The sequence below is a fragment of the Plutella xylostella genome, chromosome 8, assembly GCF_932276165.1.
Source record: "Plutella xylostella chromosome 8, ilPluXylo3.1, whole genome shotgun sequence".
Lineage (NCBI taxonomy): Eukaryota > Metazoa > Arthropoda > Insecta > Lepidoptera > Plutellidae > Plutella > Plutella xylostella.
Genome location: NC_063988.1, coordinates 9,246,692 through 9,266,748, shown reverse-complemented (window position 1 = coordinate 9,266,748; position 20,057 = coordinate 9,246,692). Strand labels below are relative to the sequence as shown.

Here is a 20,057-nt window from a genome sequence, read left to right as displayed (position 1 = left end):
AAAACACTTCTTCAATCATGCATCCAGCATACATAGATAAATTTAACATATACCTGGGTACCCATACGTTTATGAGTAACAATTAATATACCTAGCTATGTTGTCGATCACAATGAAATTAATAATTCTACTACTACATCAGACATTAATTTTAGTTACCTCAACGATCACTGTCACTTTCCGTAACACGCTGACACGCCGCCCGATTAATTCAACCCAAATCGATGTAAACACAATAAACTAGCAACGCAATCTATCGATTACCATTTCATTTACGCCTTATCAAAGCACAACACTAGCGCAATCAATTTATGTAATGGCAACACACACACACGCACACACTCCTGACGTCAGCGTCCAAGGTCCTTATGGTTAAAAAACACTGGCCGAATATAAATGCGATTAAAAACTTGCCAACTGACACAAAAGAAAAAGTTAAAAGAACTAATTTCCCGCGATTTAGGTATATTTTTAAACGGAAAAGGAGATCGTTACTCCTTTTATTGTAAGCCTTAAACTGTAATGAAGGTGATATACGTATGTACAAAACATAGCGACTGTTATCGCATTGTGGGTACTTCTTATCATTATTTGATATAAATCTAAATTTAAGTAAACAGTAACGTGATTTAGTTTTGATTCTGTTTTTTTTTGTGTGTTTCAAGTGTTCATAAATAGGTCAAGACTTAAGTTCTTAATAGATTTAAATCTTTTTACTAGTTGAATCTAGAGTTGGGTGTCGGATGATACAATTATGATAATATAACAACGTATGACCAAAGAGGCTGAAGTGTAAAGACAGAAAACTGGCCATTAGGTACCTGATACGCATTATGAATATTGGAGCTAACAAATAAGTAAAATTATGTTCTTACATTAAACATGTTCTTCATAGAAATTATCCATAAATATGGACATACGCGATGCTGTAGGAAATTCATCGAAGTGTTCTTGTAGAGTAATATTAGTGCCATCGCTCATTGTTTGCCCAGTAACTGTAAATACCTAGATTCTCAATCTAGATCAAGACACTCGCAAACAGTGATAAGATGCATATCTTATCAATTGTCTCGTTTTTCGAAAATGTTTCCAATATTTTGACTACTTGTGCTAAAATAAGTCCTTAAACTAAAACTGAACTAAGCATAATCGGGCACTAAAAAGTCTGAGACAAGAAAATATTCTCGTGATTTACATATTTTTATCGTTTCGGTGACAAACGCAAGAGTTTGTCAGCCAAAAATAGGTACAAAACTATTTAAATATATATTTTTACATAATCAAAAAATGTGAAAGGTAAAGTAGGTTATCCAAAATTTAATAATAACATCGGAACTTTTCCAAATTTAATTCCCGTTCATTCCGATTCGCTATTTCAATTTTTCCCAACATTTAGTCTGAGAAGAGACGTTGCCAAAAACGGACGTGACTTGTGGATAGACCACGAGATTGGGTAGGGTGTCCACACACTACGTGGGACATACAGCCGAGGGCACCACGAACAACGCAGGCTGGCTGTCCAATTGAAAATTTATAAATAATATAATTTATGTACATTTGCGAAAATCTGTAAACAAAATCAACAGTTAAATTAAAATGTTATTCAAACACAGAAATAATAAATTGACAGAATAGTATTATTTGAACATAGAGAAGCTAAACTATAGCGGGTAGTTGACACAAATTACTGTTTAGACCGAATTCAGTATACCTAAATGAACAATAAAAGTGCCCATACAAAACAAACCCAAATTGTCCTCGAACGAAGACGGCGCAGTAGGCAAATAGTATAAATTCAAGATGGCGACCGCAACGTAAAATTTTAAGTGCAATAAATTCCGAAGGCTCACTTTCAGTTCCTCTTTGTTCCTCAACAAGCAATTTAACATGAACGCTGCGGGTTTATTCCCAAATAAAATAGGGTCGAGCACTTGACAGTTTCCGGGAAATACCGGGGTGTGTCCCGCCCCATGGTCACCCTGCACGGGGCCCCATTACATACAAGAACTATGAGGGATGCTGTTCGTGACCTAAAACTTGAGTTAAATATTGTACTGAATACGAACTATCAACTTTCAGTGGTAGGTATCTACCGATTTGATAGGCCAATTGTGAATGAAGAGTGCCAAAGAATCTTCCTATTACTGAAAGATTTTATGTGAATATTTTATGTGATTACTGAAAAACCGGTATTATGTATGAAGCAGTTAGTACCATGCTACATTGAGGGCCTTCAATTTAAGAAAGTAACTAGAAATGTATTTATTCTGACTGTTGCTCCTAGCATACATACTGGCTCTTGCTAATAAAAAACATACACACGAATCTTAATTTAAGAGATTCTTAAATCTCCTTCTTTTTTCGAAGTCGGTTAAAAACCTTCTTTTGTGGTAATACAGTAAGTGTTTATCAAAAAACCGGCGAGATTTTCTTTATTGCTAAAAAGTAAATAAAGCCACCCACTTGATGTTATCGCGCACACTCAAATCAGGTGCACTCTTCAACGGAAGTTATAAAATAGCATCGGAGTAATTATATTATGTGCCTATACATAGTAGATTTTTTTCTGTAAGGTTCTGGAGTGGAGACCCCGTGTCGGCAAACGGCGTGTCGCTCGCCCCCCAACCCGTTGGTCTGATGATCTGCGGAAGGTAGCGGGAAGCCGCTGGATGCAGATGGCGGGTGACCGTTTGGGGTGGCGATCGTTAGGAGAGGCCTATGTCCAACAGTGGACTACAGAAGGCTGAGAGAGAGAGAGACATAGTAGATTTTTTTCAGCTCTATTTTTATCACTGACAAGCTAATTTCTCTCCTCCGAGGTAGTCTGGAAGAAATTAGTCTTCATTGGTAATAAGGCCGCCAATTGTGCCGTCTGTATTGTGGATTTCCTGTTGTAATTTCTGTGTTTACAAAAAAGTAATATCTAAAAAAGTAGCTAGCTTTACCATACGATTAGCAATATGTAATAAAGAATATTTTTTTTTGCTTGCCATCGCCATAACTAAACCATAGATAGTATTATTTAATAATAATAATTTATTTATTCATAAAGCCTTACAACAATAACAATCATAACATAAATTTACATTTACATCAATAATAATTATGTTTACATAACAAAAAATTCCAATACTTACTAATAATAATTACTAATGGTATAAAATAAATTAGGCTAGAACAAATTCATTTTGTATAATAGGACCCCTGGCTCCTAAACTAGGGTAACCTGTATCTTAGGAGCCAGTGTTCTTCTGATGTACATCGCGTAGCCTGAGCAACAATTACAAAATAGCAAGCAGACGGACGGAATTTTAGGGGATTATAATACTATTAAAGTTAAAGACAAAGATTGTGAGTGAACATTAATATACCTATTATATACCCAGCGTGAAAATTATTATTGATTTGTACGAAAAATTTACTTTCCTTGAAAAAGTAGGAACATAAAAAGTTGAGCGCGGGAATGCCGGCACTAAAAGTAATTAAAAAGCTATAAATGTCACATTTTATTCAAATAACCCTACTTTATAGCCGGGTCCAAGCTATTGCTATAAAAGTACCCAAGCGTGCGTACAATCAAGCACAGGAGCTAGTTGGTTAAAGATCACGTAAGTTGACCCGCTGATGTAAAAAGAGAGGTATTATAATTTTAACGTGGTATGTGTTTGTGTATGTGTCTGTCGTAGCGTAGCACGTCTCAGAAATCTATAGATTCAACTATTGATACTCGTAGATAACGCGTCGGAAAATTGCCGACTGTCATTTTCCAAAGCCTACTGAAGCACTTCTGACACAACAGCACAAGGGGTACACTCCGGATTTACAAAATCTTAGAAATCGTTTCAGTAGAAAAGCTTTGCAGTAGAATATTTTCGCACTGAATAAACTCGCAGTTTTTTTTGCCGCATTCTCTACCAGTTAACCTTTGGTGATGTTTAAAAGGTGTTTTTTTTTTAGAATATTAACAGCTTCAATATTAAACAATAAGCTTTTGTACGATTCATGATTCAAAACGACTGTTATGTGGGAGTGAACCCCTATGAAGCTTGGTGAAACTGAAGATTTCTCGACGCTGCATGTTCTATGCCAAACTTTCCATTTCCGGACTAGTATACACATATATTATATACTTTCCCATATACCTTATGTGTATGTATTGTGTAATTGTGTATGTAGGTAGGTAGGGTGCTTGGCATTTGGTAACTGCAAAAGCTATAACTATACGTGTATTTTCACGGCTTCAAATGTTACATTCTTTGTCTATCAAAGAATTTTTCTTTATATATCATTAAAATAACTATAGCTCTAATATCCACATAAGATTTTCTAATCTAACCCTCGGAGATTACGGAAGTTCAGGCAAATAATTCTAAATTTATTCACAAAGAACTATTTGAGAAAGGTTTAATTGCAATTTTCTCGGGAAAAAAGGTCGGTAGAGTGTCCTCGTTTAATTAAATTTCCTTAATAGATGGACGTTGTCTAACAAACAGGTTTTTTGTCGTTAATTGTTTTTCCCCAATTAGTATGCAGCGCCAAAACCCACTATAAATTTGTCCTACTTTCGATTTATTTTGTAACTTTGACTTTTTTACACGGACGGACCGTAGTATTTATCATAGATTTTTTTCATAGTGTTTTTTACAAAGTGGGACAGAAATTTGGTAGGCATCTTACCTTTAACAAAGATGTATAACATGGAAGTATGACAGCAATAAATATCTAACTGGGTACGTATTCAAATACGTCCATCCCAATTAAATAACAATGGGCCAGTAACCGCATGTAGGGCCGATCTAAGACGACAATTATTCTACTCTTCCTATCTGATAGTCGCAACTGGGATTGTTTCAACCAAGAAATCAATCAACCAAATCTCAAATAGAAGAAACTTTAAAACCAAAATTGCTAGGTAAAAGGTTTCATTTGTGAACATTTCCAGTAGGCAATTTACTTCAAGGCCAAACATCTGCTGAAACATCGGACCGGTCGAGGGCATACGAGTGTACCCTTTGGGCTCCGAATTCCTTTTCAGTCATTAACATTTCCGTCGAATGCCATCTGGGCCGCCTTTGTCTAAACATCGGGGACGCGGACAAAGAAATTCTAAAATGAACAAGATAGAGATGTTGATAATGACAACAAAAGTGAGCTGGGTACCAAACTGTACGTAACTAGTTGAATCTAGTAATGTTTGTTTGTTTGCCGTTATCATTTTTGTTGATAAGTCGCTTGAAAGACAAGCGCAACCTTAGTAGGAGATTGTATAATGCAAATTGGAATATTTTTAAAGTATTTTAAGTAAATTAGGTGAGTACTTAGATATAGCTTAATAATTACACAAGTTCAAACTTCATCCCATCCAACCTGACGATCCAAGAGTTTATTCAAACTCGCACGCAACTAGAGCAGAGTTCGGAACTAGGACTTTCCGGTAACAAGCGGGGCCTAAACAATATGCACCTAATTTGGTCCATGCTATCTGCGCCCCACGGGACGCGCATAGACAACGTGGAGCCGGTCGCCCCCGGCGCCCGCCGTAAATTAGTGACGTGTCCAGAACAAAGGTGCACGCTGCCCACCCTGCTTGGACCACAATTTATGGTTTATTAACTCCATAAAGTATCTAGGCCGGCCGCAGAGGGCGACCAATGATATGGTAATGTTTTTGATATATGTCGGCGCACGCTTATCACGTCTCACGAACGCACAACACGTTTCGCGCCTAAAACGCTTTTACTTTATCTCCGAAAACGCTGCTGTCCGCAGATAATTCCGGCAATTTCGAAATAAAATACAAATAACAACTCCTGGGGGAGTGCGAAAAACATTCCGGCCGCTAGAAGTGCTGTTATTATTTCCCAAAAGAAGCATAACTCTTCGCGAGTGTAACTAAAATGGGAGAAATAATTTGTTGAAGAGTTGAAACAAAATGGCGGGTGATGTCGTCACCATCTTGATAAGCGGACTGGGTCCCGCTGAGCAGGAGGTGTATCTAGTGCCGCTGAGTCGCAGTATCCGGTTCGACTCACCGTTTTATTTTTCAGTCGCGCTGAAAATTTATAGAGGTGCTAAGCAGACAGTATGTAAACAGGAAGTCGGCCATTTTGGAATTTCTCCTCAAAGCCCCGCTAATTTGTAACGGCGTGTTAGCCTTTCATTTTCGTTAAATAAAATAAAAGTTGGACGTTTTTAAGGTTCCGCCGCCGGAAGAGACCGGAGGTGAAGTTTATTTTCTTTCTAAGTATCGCTTCGTTGGATTTTCCTTGGTCTATTGAATATTATTTTCTAAATTTTGTTGAAAACTACGGATAGGTATTAATTTTCAACATGGATAAATATAACAGAAACACTCAGACTTCGTTCTCCCCTGAGGGGAGGTAACGGTAATTTATACGTCCAGAATTATAATTAGGATAAATATTAATTTTAATTTAATAATAGGTAGTAGTGTATCAGGCTCAAATAACAAAATATGAGGTTTAAACAAATAATCAACAAGGTATGACCACAGCGGCGTTGGTAATTAATTAAAATATGATATTACAGGTGGTGCAACGCTCATCTTTAACAGACGTTGTGGCCAAATCATGATGATGATATAACAGTCGTTTTTTGTTCGAAATCTACGTTTATACACATTCATCACAATGTGTAAATGTTTAAATACTCCATCCAAGAATATTTATTTATTTAATAGGTACTTTATTGCACAAATATAACATAAGTGTACAAAAGGTGGACTTAATGCTAAAAGCATTTTCTACCAGTCAACCTACAGGAGGTACAAGAAAACAAGTAAATAATTACTTTTCATCGAAGTAAAAAAAAAACGCTGAGATGAGTGTGAATACACACTTGACCGTTTTTCCAAGCGGAAAACTCTTCTTGGCAAAGAAAAGATATTATTAAAAGATCAACCGTATCTCTTAACTATTCTTCCATAAGGAGTGGCTGCTGATGTAATAGTTCGCTCTTTGTTATATGTGTTACTAGCTTCCTACGAGGTTCGTTTCGTGGTAAAATGCACTACGAATGAAAAAGTTCCAGTGGCATAGCAAAGTTTTTAATAATAATAATATAATATGTGGGGACATCTCACACACGGCCATCCGACCCCAAGCTAGGCAGAGCCTGTGTTATGGGTATCGGACAGCTGATATATTTACACAAATACATAGATAGATAGATATTAAATATAAATATCAACACCCAAGACCCGAGTACAAATATCTGTCCTTAAACAAATATCTGCCCCAGCCGGGAATCGAACCCGGGACCTTCGGCATAGCAGTCAGGGCCACTAACCACTACGCCATTCGACCGTCAAAGTCCAAAAGTGTATTTTCCCGTGGTAATTCTGGGATAAAAAGTAGCCTTTTAATGGTCCTCCTATCGGTATCGTACAAATCGCACCAAACGGATTGTAATAAATGTATGGAGAAACGGCGACAGAAAAGAATATGAATGCGATGCACGCTTTCTTTTAAGAAGAATATGGACGCTTTCTTTTATCCAGCAATACTAGCTCCTGAGCTCAAGTTTAATGCTTAGGTACTGGATTGATATATTATTTTTACAAAATTATTTTATCTTCTATAAAGTATAACTTTAAATTGCTACACCTATTTTTACCAGTTCAGTGAACCCGCTACCTACACGAGTTTGCAAACTTTTACCTCTTTATAATGTTAGTACCAGGAAAATAGATTGATCAAGAATATCAAGTTATTTCGTGGAAGGTGGGTGTTTTATATTTACATAAATGAATGTTGTTAAATGTTTTTGTTATTCTACAAAATATGATCTAAATATAATTTTCCGAAAGTTTCCATCCATTTCAATAATTTTAAGGGTACCTACTTAATAATGTACTCTACATCTTATAGAATTTAAAAGAAAAATATAAAGTTTATTCAGAATCTAAGTTCGGAATGCAAACATCTTTTCACAAATACCACAAGTACCTTTTGATATTGAGGAAGCCTAGCGGAAACAGGTTTAGCCGGTACAATAGTAGAAATTATATGATTATAACTTATTACTTAGCCAGTAAAATAAAAAAAAGTATTAGTTTAGCTGGTTTCACAACTGAGCTGAACTTCAGTAAGACAAGCAGCGCTATGATTGGATGTGTTTTTATTGGGCAGGGCTACTGAAGTTTCAGCTAGTTGTATGTACCTATTTATTTATTCAAAAAAAAAACCCTTATAGTTATCTTGTTAAACAGTATCATAACATATTACCTTGTAAATTATGCTAATTTGGGCAAAAATAGGGTTTGACCTTAGTCAAAATGTACCAATTTTATACACCTTCTTTGTTTACAAAGTGACAAATTGCATGCCTTATCAATTTTGTAGGTAAATAGAAAGGTGAAAGGGACTGGAAGTAACCGCTACTTCAGGCATAAACTGAACGCAAGAAAGCCTCTTTTTATAGAGTACTATTTTACCTTAATGTTCACATTCTATTTTATATGCAATAAGTTTCTTTAACTACACGCCGAGATTCTATGTTTTTTCACAATTCGGTATGTAGGTAGGTATGTAAAGGGTTTTTTGTGAATAAGTTTATGGGAAAAATTAACTTTTGGGCGTGTACAGTTTCTCTTTTAAGGCCGGCGGAAGCCACTGGAGGGAACTAACCTATATACCATTTATATAAAATATACCTATATGTATTTAGAACCGAAAACGGTTTTGACCGTTTTTGTTATGTACATCAATCACCTGAATCACCACACGTAACCACGAAACGGGAAGACCGATCGGTCTGGATGCGAACTACACTCAAGTGCAAAGAAACTGTTCCACTCACAAATATCCGATTCAGAATGGCCTAAATTTTTTTAAACATTTAGTAGTCAATTTGGACAATTTTTTTACGTTTTAAGTTGGTAATATTTTGGTGCGCTTTTAAATTGCAGTTCAATATTGCAGCATCATTGAGCTAGTCTTATCCGCTTACGAGTAATTTGGTGCTTTTCTTAATGGAACTTTTTCATTGCCCGTGAGTGTATATTGATAAATGGATAGGCAAATTATTATTATTGCGTGCAAGATGACTCGATCGAGGGTCTTTCTAATGAAAATTTGTTTATCCGAGCAATGAAGAAGATCCAATGGCATAGAAAATTGGTGGAACTATTTTATTGCTCGCGAGTATACTATGTATAAATACATAAACCCACCTGATATAATAATAATATTTATGGACCCCATACTAGACGGAGCCTGTAATATCGGACAGCTGATACATCTATACAGATACAAAGATAAACATAATTATACCTTCTTCTTGTAGAATAATAGTATAATACAAAGTACTCTGTGTTGTAGAGCCTCTCCATCATTCGAGGTTGGCAGTCAGCTCTTTGCAGCGGTCTCTATTCTTGGCTAGTTTAAATATTTCTTCCATGGTTTTAACATATATGCCTACATTATATTATATACTTTTATTTACAACAGCCCACTGGCCCTTGAAATGTTACATTTCATAGCCAAATTCAGGATAAAAATTAAAAGGGTGGAATGTCGGACACAAAAAGGATCAAAACGACACAGATTAAAGGAGCAGATAAAAGTAAAAGCACAAATTGTAATCTGCGACACTCGGCGATTTTACGCGTCAGATACAGGGTGCCCGTCAAAGATCAAGCCTTTCCTTTTAATACAAAGCGGAATAGTTTGGTGGATTCCTTTGATAAAATATCACGGAACAATTAAATCTGCTAACAGCATTGTTGATAAAATTTGTTTTTTTTTATTGCACAAATATACCTAACTGTACAATAGAAAGTAAACTTATGCAAAAAAATATATGAAAATGTACTTGTATTTTCCGGTAAAGTTTTGCTGTTTTTTTTTCCTTTGTGTGTGTGTTTGTGTGTGTGTGACAATCTAGTCATTTTGTTTAATTACTTAATTAGTTATCAATCAACATTTAAAAGAGTAAATTATTCAAACATAAAAAAAAAATTAAAAAAAAAATTGTATCCTGGCTAAAGACAATTGAGCCTAATATACTAAGTTTATTAATCGTATCGAGTTCGTTATGCATTTGTTTAATCACACAGCATGCATTATTAGGAAATAACTTTAACAAGATCAACAATAATTTTCCAAATTACATACCTCTACTATCTAAACATCGACTTGCTTACAACAAGCAGTTCAAAGTCGGCTGGTGCTAAAGAATGCATGACTCGACGCTACAGGTAGGTAGCGTTACAAGCTTACAACTGTTGCAAACTCCTTGCTGGGAACTTAGACAAGTATGCAGAGCAAAGAGGTCAATTGAGGTTACCACCCTCCGTGGTACATTACGGCCAGTTACAGCCTTAGTAAAGCCGTTTTATAGGTGTGTTTTTTTAGCTACTGCGTAAATTATTAGGAAGGCTGTGTGTAGATTTAATAGGAAAAAGATTGGTAGGTAAATAATCAAGATACGACTATTCAAAACGTAACTTGTTCTTTTTGTTATTATAAAATTCGTGATTTCTCAAAAAAAATGGCCAGTTCTGTGTTAATATTATATGTAGGTATATATATATTGTATTTATACATATATATTAACACAACACAATATATATATATTGGTTTTATAACATTATCATCATTTAACTTATATAAACATCACTGTACTGTAATACATACATACATAGTACAAATTTATTAATTCGAAATTATAACCTAGCATTCAAACTTAGCGTAGAAAATTGCGATTTCCTGTCAGCCGTAGTACATACACAAAGTATAAACAGTGGCATTTACTACCAATATAACCGCACGGAGTAGACAAAACACAAGTAAAGCCTACTAAAACAGCCATAAAAGACGTCCTCCATCAAAAATAGGCCAGACATTGCCCATCGACAGAAACAGACTTTACGAGCTGTGTTAGGCATATTTCTAGAGTACCTAGGTACAAACCAGATCGACGACCTTAAATTTAGGCTTCCTTAAGGTATCTACTTAAGCTACTGGTTAGTTAGTACTTTCTGCCGTCACATACTCGTAATCGTCTAGGATACAAAGAAGACTTGACAACCTTTGTATTTTTTTAAAACCCATCCTAGAATAGAATCTATCCAGCTGAAGGTCTCAGATATGCAATAGTGGCTTAGAACGCCCTACTTCTAAATGTTATGACGATCAGGTAGAGCTGGGTGGTAAATATTGGATGTTAAGATCTTCTGCCCACATCCAGCGGCTGCCTAAACCTAACTTAAATCCAGCATGGACTGTGATTTAAGACATCGACGCAATCAAAGTTAAGTATTAGAAAAACGTGTGGTAGAAATAGATTTTCATTAGTTAAATCTGAATTAAAAATGCTCCATAAGTTGGGTAGATGTATATTCACGAACCGATAACTAATTAATAACACTCATATTTTCAGTCTGACACTAAATAAAAATACAATACTGATACCTAATAACCTAGTTGTATCTACATACGAGTATTGTAGATGTGTTTAATCGAAACTTGGAGTAAGAGAGGCTAATCCCAGCTTTACCGTGATTAATGTATCAAAGACATCCATCTTGGAGACAGCTCATAAGCGATTCTGTTTTCGCTCGACACATAAATAGGCCATGTATAGTTGTATACCGGCTACGCCTAACGATTCGAACTTCACTGAAGGCGGATTTTTACAATGGCAGTGCTAAGATGACACTGAAATAAAATTTAGTGAAATATGGAATACAATAAATAGTGAATGTAAAAAAATTAAACCGTCTATAAGAGGTAAATCAAAGTTTTTTTGCTTTCACATAATGATATTATGTTTAACAGACTTCAAAAAAAGAAGGCTGTTCTCAATTCGTCTCTATATACGTATGTTTTTTTTTAAAATATAAATTGCATAAGACCGTAGAAAGGCGTGTAAACTTGCTCTTTGACCTTTGTAGGTTCTGCAATTACTACAATCTGTGATGAATGTTTTGTGATGAAAGTCTAGAAATAGCAATGATATTCATCGAGTGACTCAGTAGGTATCAGCAGATCCCCGCGTTGGATCGTTCGGAAATACTCGCAGACGAAGAGTGTTGTTCGGGGAGCTATTCTGCGCAATTTTCGACGACGTTTTTGAACGAAAACTGTCACACGCAATAAACAAAATGTGCTTCGAATTTAGAACAACGATCTTCTTTTCTTTTTTAAGTAAGCACTCATTTTATGTAACTGTCGGCCGAAAAATAGGTCTTGTTTTGTCGCTGTTATAATAGTTAGTATCATTTAGTCTATCTGTCTCTCATACCTTAGATCCTAAACGTGTGACTAAACTAATCGCTTCTAATTTACTTTCGCGTCGATAAATAATGAAATTCGTACCCGTATCGTTCCAGCAACATGGAAATTACCAAGACTCGGGTCAATAAATGAAATACACGTGTAAGAGAGTTGTATTAGAAACCGCGCCTGAAGTTTTATCCCTTCGGCCTTGAGGCCTCTCGCTAATAAGGGAATCTGCCGTTCGTCGGAAAACCGACAAGAAAATAGAAAAACCTTTAGGAAACACGACATGTGTTTGTGACATAGATACAGTTATTACCAGTGCTGTGTTGTGGTCGTACTTTTACACAACATAATTATGCTGAAACGGAATCCTTTAGGCACGTGTGCAACATGATCGCTTCAAAGTAAAAAAAGTAATTTAAGTTAAATAGAAGACAACATACACATCTTCGTTATTCTTCATCATCATAACCAGTCTACCATTGCCCACTGGGTATTTACATGGTATTTACGAATACGCCTTTTTTTCTATACTATCATGCACGTTATTCCTGCAAATAGTACTCTGTAATCCTAAACTAACCAAATTCCACCTAAAATCCTTGCAAAGATTCAAGAATCCAAGCCAAGATCGTCTCAAGTCTCTCTCATTAAATGTAGGTGTACCGAGTGGAAAATACGCAAAATGCGGGGGACTAGTCTTACTTCACGAAATACGAAGCATTAGAATACTGCTAAGCAATTTAACGTTTAATGCAACGAGATAAAGTCGTGGTTAGAGCAGCATCGCACCTAAACTTCGTATTTTGTCAAGCAAGGGTTCCCATATTCTTGGAAATCTCAACCTCGACTCGACGTATCCCAGTCCTTGTTACCCGCCACACGATTTATGCAACAAAAAAGTTGTTCGCTTATCCGGAGCGCGCGGGATCTCCGTGGAAAACCTGTATTACGTAAAAATACAAGTATTGACTGACTGGGGAAACTTTCGTTGGAGGCCTGGGTCTAAAGAACTAGGTAGTACAAGTGAAAAAAAAGTTTTTTTTAAGTACTTAATATAAAAAAAAAAATTTTGGACAGACTTATGGGTAAAATTATTTCAAATTTGGTTATTTTATGGGGGTTATTGTATGATGTATCACCCCCTTAAGCTTGGACCCCTATTAACGCTACAGCCTGTATTTATTTATTGGATACATTTCTAGTTAATTATATAAACCTATGTACCTCAGTCGCCTTAGAATCAAGAAAATTTCGTGTCGTCGTTGTTAAAACCCCGACCGCGGATACAAACTCATACAAAAAAAAAACCTTCTCCGGCTACCTTTACATAATCAGACTGTCGGAATTTTGTTAAAATATCGCGATAAGCCGCTCGCAAGTGGGTCGCTGTGAAACGATTACGTTCAGGTGTGTCTGATTAATGTCTGCCGGATTTCTTGAGGGTTCCGTACAAACATATTTCAGGAAGCGAGAGGGGAACACGGATGTGTTGAGAGGTATTTTTACTCGATTAAATGCTGATGAAAGGTGGGGTAAGCTGCAATTGCACAATAGTCGGTTAAATCGTAACCACGTATTGGTTGATCATTTATACGTCATCTCCATACTAAATTCTTGACAGATGTGTCAAAAGTCAACCAATAATTCCTGGTTATGCTCTAACCGACAATGGAGAAATTGGCACTTAGACTGCTATTTGTAGTGATGTTTCTGACTAGAGACACTAAAATGAATATTTTGCACACACCCACTAGGTACCATTATAATAATATCATTTTAAATTATTCACATAATTGTAAACATACAATAGGACGATACAAAGATACATAAACGTAGTTCTAACTAACCTAAAATAAAAACATGAAATGTTTCATTTCCATGATTTTCTCCTTACTTTTAAGATGACTAAATTAAAAGGTACCAAATTTTAAGCTTAATTTATCAAGATGCCAAGAAAAACTTTTTCAGACCGGAAGATTTCTGAAAAAAATCGCCCTGTAGCTAATTGCCAGAAGAAGAGCGAGAGAGCTGGGAATAATTATAGAGGCGCTTTTAAGACATTTAAGTATAATTTATTATATATAACATTTATTTAGATGTTACTTCTTTTATTTTCGTAACGATTTTTTTTCTTTTATTGCACAATTTACAAAGTATAATTTGAATATCCCTTTTTATGATTATTTGCCTCTTTCGCATGAAAGTGGTTTTCCTATGTACGTACATAAACAATTCGATAAAAATGTCAACAACGCCTTTACTCTCGGTGACTAGTTCACATTCAACTTTATACATCACCCTGTAGATGTTGTTGACAAAGAAACAATTAGACAAATCTGTTCAATTAACATTAGCAGAAACAAACGGCAGAGATCGGCGTCTGCGAAACATCTCGTGTTAATGTAGTCAAAGAACTGTCGAGTCTAATTGAATTACATAATCTGTGGCGCACACTCACAGATACAGATTGTAATGAGGTCGCATTTGTTTACTAAGGCCTAGGTAAATGTTTGCTAACTTTTTCATATTTTTCTCGTCAGCCAGTTGTGCTTTTTGTTTTGCTGTTTCTGCCAGTTTCGATTCGACTAAAATGGTTTTCCCTCGGAATTTTCGGAATCAATATAAGTTTTTTACCGTACTTATTTTTTTGTCGTCCGATTTAGAAGGAACAAAAGCTTTATACATAATCTGCCCGGAAAAATCGTATTTCACAAGTGAAATATATTATTTCCATAGAGTAATTACACGTACCTTATTAGCTACTGAAGTTTGAAAATAACATAAAACGGAAACATTCAAACAGCTTTAACTTCGCCTTTCGAAAACAAGATAACAATGAACATCAGTCATAATTAAAAAGTTCTCCGGCGGATTATTCTGTTATGCATTACCTTATCCACGCTAAACCGATATGGAATGAAGGATCGCAGAGTACTATTAAATAGAAAGAAGAAAGATAAACGAGTGTATGTGTGTATGAAATGCACCTAGCATTTTCTATTTTATGTATTTCACACACACATACACAAAATAGAAAAACAAAATAGTCATTGTATGAAAAAATACATATATTAGACAACTATGGAACCCAATAAAAGGCAACAACAAAAGTAGGTAATGAATAAAGTAGTGATAAGATGTGTGTAGAAATACCAGAAACCGATTAAGGTTCTAGATTTACATGCAAAAAGGTTGCAATTTAGTAATTTTATGTTTATCTTTTCCAAATTTTCCACCACATCTGATCGCATCTGAATTTATGTAATAGATAACTTTTTAAATAACATTAAATGAAGACTTAAAAATAAACTCTGAGTTCATAATGTTAAGCACAACAGTGCTCTTACTCAGTGAGTTCACGCGTCATTAGCGACTCATACATTTTTAAATTTTATTTAAAAAGGAAAGGTAGTGTTCCTTTAAAACCTCTTTCGTGCTGAGTTGGGATCTCCTTTACGGCGCATAATATTTGTAGTTCGTAAAGTACGGTTTAGTGCTCTCGGGATTTTATTAAATGTACCTACTTCGGAAAACTTTCAACGAGCTTCTAGAATACTAAATTTTAACTAAGACATGATAGTTTAAGCTTGAATACACGTCTGTGGCATTATTTTGTATTATGATGAATTTTCGTAGTCTGTAATTTAGGTCCTGTATTTCAATCCAAAAATCATATTATTTATTTAAACACAATAAAAACGTGTACCTATTTTATTGTTAATTTTAAATACGTATAATGTATAGACTGACAATAATATCTGACACAATTTTTAATAGCTGGTGGTTCTTACGTTTAAAATCAATTTGAATTAAAAGCACATGCTTTGAAATGATTCTCATTCAACTTATCCCTTAACAAAAACCTACTTACCCGAACTATGTAAGCAACATCCTTTCAAACCTCAGTTTAAAACATGAAATAGTAGTAATTCCTCATTTCAAAGAGGGAAGCATGTAATGAAAAGATGAGATAGCCACCTCTTTGCTGCAACTAGACTGTTCAGAACGTTATAAAAGAGCGTTTTATTTTTCTAAATGGCCCAACTAAATGTTCTATCCTGCCTGCTGTTTCCGCGTTCCAAATTTAAAACCTAACTGGTTTCAGTTTAGTTAGAAAATTGGGTCTGTCTTTTGTTTTATGTAGTATTTTGTTTTGTTCATAGTGATGATGATGATAGGTAAAAGGGAAAGATGTCACTTTGTATGAAGTCAGTTTAAAATCGGTCCTGTAAAAAAACAGAAAGACAAAGGAATGGATACATTTCTTTTGAAATGTGTTTAATGATGTTGGTTAGTGTAGCTTTCATCCTAAAGCTACTTTGCCATAGACAAACGACACCGGTCAAAAATAGCGTTCAATACTTGCTAACCAACCATAAATCCAGGCAGTAAGAGTATTTTTTCCTTTTTTCACGCGTATTATTGCTTAACTGGCGCCCTCGAAACAAAGGAACTCCAGATTCAAAGGCTACCACTCGGGCCAAGTTATGTAAACTTCAAAAATAGAATTCGTCGACATTTGCCCGTTTTACGAGTCGGTTCGTAAAATTGAGGGACGCACTGCACTCGCCCGAATCGAATGTTTCCGTTAGTTTATACGCAGTTTATTAGTTTTACGTTCAGATTCTGTTATGATATCAATGGGTTTGCTTACCGAAATAGCAATGTTATCAACTCTTTTATGTAGTAATTGTTTAATATACTGTCTTGGTGAGCACATTTTAATGAAATACATATTTCAATTTAAAAAGTCTGTTACTCCTAAGATTTTTTGCTCCTCTATTCACTATCGCCGAGTGATAGAGGTACTAATCAAATGGCTGCCAAATTAGATTGTTTTTTTTTACTGTAAAGCTAAAGAACTACGAGAAAGTTAAAAACAACCCTGTATAATTACTTATGTATGTACTATGTAGTGTTTTGGTACATTGTTTTTAACTTTCTCGTAGTTCTTTAGCTTTACAGTAAAAAAAACACACTAATTTGGCAGCCATTTGAACACTTAGTGAAGTCTGTTAGTCCCCTACTTGTGGAATGAGGAATGGTGGTTCATTCTAAGTATTTTCACCTTTGTTTAGAATATTCGGGTCAGCGCGCGGGGAGCAATTTTCATTAGTTTCAATAAGTTTTCGGCGACTTTTATAGTCTTATAAGTTTTGACGTATTTAGTTGAGATTACTGCTGAAACTTGGGTTTTACTGCTTAATTTTATAACTATACTGAGAACACCGCCGTTTTGTGAAACGGGTGGATTTTTATCAGTGCGTTCCCGCTCCACCCTAAATAATCTAAATAATATGTACGAGTAAACCTACCTCAATTGTAATTTAGGTTATTAATAATAATTTAATGTAAGTCAAACTGGTCAAACCATTAAAAATGCTCAACAACTTGTACGAAGACTAAGAGAAAATACTTAATACGCTATAAAAAAAATATTGTAATAAAAAAAAGAAAATAGTGGTCACGTGGCTTTTTATGATTGGCTTGGCAGTTATTTTTTGATAAATGTACTTACTTTCATTTTAATAATTCACAAAAAAAAACTTCAGGTATTTTTTTACTGAACTGCCTATTTCTAATTAATTAAAAACTTTTATAGTTCTCCCTACGGATTCATTCAACTTATAAAGCGAAGATATTATTCTTTTATTAATGGGGGGAGGGGTTATGTTAATTTTTAGATGAAAATTAAATTATGCACTTGTAGGTATATATAAATTAAACTATGTACTTGTAGGTATGTAGCAAGTATGTGACCTTATACATTAACGACTGCAATACCCGAAGGGGTAGTTAGAGTTTTGAAAGAGTACCTACCACGTTTATGTCGACGTTTATACCAACTAGTTTTAAGTCTTTTTTGAAAAGATGGCTCAGGAGTTTCTTGCCTCCGTTCTTCTCCTAAGACAGAAAGAGCTCCTTATCCGAACGGAGAGGAGTTTGTAAAAATTGACGTTCATCAGAATTTTTTTTATTTATACGCTGATTAAAAACATTTGACTTTGATGTTTATCTTAACCGTAAAACACGTAGTATTGTACTAACGTCTCTTGATTGAAAGAAAATGGATGACCTCCATGGCAGTATTGAATCCACGAGAGGACAAGATCCTATAAGTTATGCCTCTACAGCTCATAATCACTACACTCACAAGCAAAAAAAAATTCCAGTAACATACCACCAAATTACTCCTAAACGGAAAGCAATATGAGGTGGGCAGTTCTTCTTTTTAACCTACATAACTTAGTCTCCATCAGTTGTGAAGAAAAAATCATGAGTTTTACAAATATTTATTTATTTATTTATATTTCAGCGTGCATTGTACAAAAAACATAACGGCTGTGCACGTTTACAAAAATATAAATTTATATTTTTGTATTTAAAATTACGTTACAGAGTGGTAAATCCGCGTGACAGAGGAGTATTTCATACGAATCTTGGCTGTCTCCCGCCACTTCATCCTGCGCATATTCGATAATGTTACAAAAAATATATATGACAACATAAAATATAAAAATTTATTTAAACTCCAGAAGATATTACCTATTTAGTAAAACAAAATATATATTTTTAAATGATTTCTGAAATATTTAAAAAAATTGTTGAAAATTTGTCTCTTACTACCTAATGTTTTAGTAGTAACATTCTGTCACGTAGGTTGCCATTTAAAATATTTGTTTGAGCCACTCGTCCTTATTGCCATCGATCTGAGTTTAAGGTCTCCTTTTCCCCTTGGTAAGATTTCCCCTTTGAGATCCAGACACCGCGTATCGGCCACCCGCAAAGTGTGACAGGAGGTGCGTGTGTTTATTCGGCGACAGTTTCGTCACGTAGGTAATTGTTAAAATAAAATACAATGAAATTATTATTTTGTTATTTACTCATTGGTAATAACAATTACTTTGAAATCAACATGTGAATATTACACTTTATGTTACTGTTTAAATGCTAATCGACTTTGCAACACATTTTACTCCTCTGTCACACGACAAATCTGTCACATTCTTACCAAACACTCCAACCTGAGAATATTCATCAAAGAAAAATTGAAGAGAAACTACACGTTTTGGTTAAAGTACGAAGCGAAAGGAACGTCCAATACACTTGCGCTTCATTAATAAAAAGTTTCGTTAGTGAAAAAGCTAATTTCGTGCTATTGTTCTCAAGAACAGACGATGAATGTGGTAGACTGTTTAATATGGTTTAGAATGATTTATCGGATGTTTGATGATAACATTAAAGTCCTTCCAGCTTCTAAGGTAATTAAAAAAGGAAAGAGTATTTTTTTCAAGTTTTAAGAGCCACTGCTGTATTTTCGAAATATGGCTGTGTACGGTACGGACCGTACAGTAGATAAATGATAAGAGTTTTTGTAACTGTAAATTGATTTATTGATAACCAATGCCTTATGATAATGATGGGGATGAGTAACCGACGCGATTGCTGAAAGTATACTAATGAATACATGGAAAATTATTGGTTTGTTGTAAAATGATCCGCTGACGCGGTGATGTACGAGTTGCGGCTCGTACATGCTCCCGGCGAGAGATGAAAACAATTGATTTAATTATAGATACTGATGATAATAGGTATTTAATATTAATAACTAATTTATGATGGGGATGATGTAAACTAATAACAAGATGATGCCATTTTTGTTTTAAATTCTAAATTGTAAAGTCTCTAGTGCGATTGATTTTAACCGAATTTTTGAATGGATTGCGAAATATAGGCGAAGTAGCCTTATTCACGACACTCCGCGCACTTAGTGGATTTTCACTGAAACACCGCACACTTTGATTATCT

The 20,057-nt window shown here is 35.0% G+C and overlaps 1 protein-coding gene across 10 annotated transcripts in view; it reads right to left on the bottom strand.

The window, feature by feature from the left end:
• Window positions 1-20,057, bottom strand: part of LOC105393460 (calmodulin-binding transcription activator 2) — a 143,455-nt gene that overhangs the window by 95,137 nt on the left and 28,261 nt on the right. For 5 of the 10 annotated variants that reach the window (XM_048622490.1, XM_038115168.2, XM_038115172.2 and 2 more), the window contains exon 1: window positions 160-564. The exons of 1 other annotated variant lie outside the window; for it this stretch is intronic. The gene's annotated coding sequence lies outside the window, so the exon portion shown is untranslated. 4 more of the 10 variants (XM_048622487.1, XM_048622492.1, XM_038115171.2 and 1 more) reach the window with 2 other exon arrangements.